The sequence below is a fragment of the Nematolebias whitei genome, chromosome 17 (genome assembly GCF_014905685.2).
Source record: "Nematolebias whitei isolate Nwh7 chromosome 17, NemWhi1, whole genome shotgun sequence".
In the NCBI taxonomy this organism is placed as follows: Eukaryota; Metazoa; Chordata; class Actinopteri; order Cyprinodontiformes; family Rivulidae; genus Nematolebias; species Nematolebias whitei.
In genome coordinates, this window is record NC_056514.1 from 5,459,891 (window position 1) to 5,461,761 (window position 1,871).

Consider the following 1,871-nt stretch of genomic DNA (forward strand, 5'->3'; position numbering starts at 1 on the left):
TATATATATATATATATATATATATATATATATATATATATATATATTATGTATATATATAGTATGTATATGTATATATATATATGTATATGTATATATATATGTATATGTATATATATATGTATGTATATATATATGTATATGTATACATTCCCAAGGAATTCTATCAGGGAGGACAGAGCCTCAGGTGTTGCTGAGGGGGGACGATAACAACCCACTACAGATGAGATCTGGCCACCATTCAAGGTGATGTTTACAGCTATGGCCTCAAACTGGTTTGGGATTGTTTTAGCAGACACAAGACTGGAAACCAGAGAATATCTGATGTAAATAGCGACTCCACCCTCCGTTTTTTGATGATCACAGCAGTAGATGTTAAATCCATTGATTACCAGGTCGTTATTCATTACAGATTTGTTGAGCCAGGTTTCAGAGATCAAGATAACATCTGCCCCAGAAGAACCGACCAGAATTTTCAAGGCATCAAGTTTTCTCAGAAGGCTACGTGTGTTTACATGCAGAAAATGAAGTCCTGACATGTTTTTTAAATCATTTGGTGTGCTGTAATTAGTGGGAGGTCTAGGGTTGGGCTGAATCCCTGAGAGCAGTAACAACATAATTATAAAACATTTTTTTGAGTTTTTTGTGACTGATGTGTAATTACAGGAGTTAATAGTGTGACAATTAGCCCCCATAATTGAACCATGAGAAACATTAATGAAGACGCAATCATTCAAAACCCAAAAACAGTGAAAGTTGCAGTGATGGGCAGATCCAGGTGTATTAACAAGATTCAGTGACTCCAAATAGTCTGAGATCTGAAAATAATGACAATAATATGAATGGTGCAGAAAAGTCTCAGACCATAAAGTGTAACAAATCAAATGAGCAAACAAATCCGTCGAGGTGGTCCAATTGCAGTTTGAGTTAGGCTGAGGGGGGCTCCAGCCCCCCTGCGAAGATGGATGGATGCTCCCATGAGAAACAGAAGTTGGGTCCAGAATCAACAGGCAGAAACAGATAATTTGCAGCAAATAGCAGAGCAAGCTGCCAAAAAGTGAGTTGTCAGAAAATCTTCCTGAAATGAAAGGCATGGTCGTAGCTAGTTTCAGGTCAACAGGGGACAACAACGTGATCTGGAATAAAAATTATTTATTATCCAGGTGAGTTTGGATGGAAGCTTGCAGCAACTCCGATGCAAACTCTGGACTTCTCTCAAGCACCACACAGTGCTGCTCCTCCGCGCTTCACTCCGCTTCTCTGCACATCACCTCCGTACCCCACAGCACGAGAAGTACCCCCAGCAAAAAACAACGAGACTGACCAGAGAGGCTGAAGTCTTCACTGATCCAGTTCTGCTCCAGTCCGGCTCCGGTGCTCCACAGCACGAGAGGCTACCTCCGGTGAACAATGAAGAGACTGACCAAAGAGGCTGAAATGGATGAAGTCATCCTTGGCCCGGTTCTGCTCCGTTCTGGTTCCAGCGGCGCTCCAAAGTATCGGAGCGTCTCCTCCAGGCAAACATAGCAATTCCCACAAAGGTGGACAGTCCTTCGTTTAAAGGTAATGGGCTGCTCACTGAGGCTGAGACCAGCTCTATTGAAGACCAAGTCCTCCACAGCCAACTCGGTTCGGTTCTGGTCCTGTTTGGGGACACAGGTACCCTTCTCCCACACCGAATGAAGACACCACGAGGGGCCTGTCCAGCAGAAAGCCAGTGAAAAAGCCAGCAAAATACCACCCAGCAATTCTTGTCGCAATGAGGTAGAACCACAAAGGTCCAGATGAGAAGTTAGTTGGGGTCCAGAGAGAGAGAGAGAATAAACACCGGATCTTCGTGCGACGACTCCCCATCTCGATTTATATACATA

At 43.1% G+C, this 1,871-nt stretch overlaps 1 protein-coding gene across 1 annotated transcript in view; it reads left to right on the forward strand.

Moving 5' to 3' along the window:
* The window catches only part of LOC119424102 (rho GTPase-activating protein 23), a 188,805-nt gene that overhangs the window by 68,675 nt on the left and 118,259 nt on the right, over nucleotides 1–1,871 (forward strand). The gene's annotated exons all lie outside the window — the stretch shown is intronic.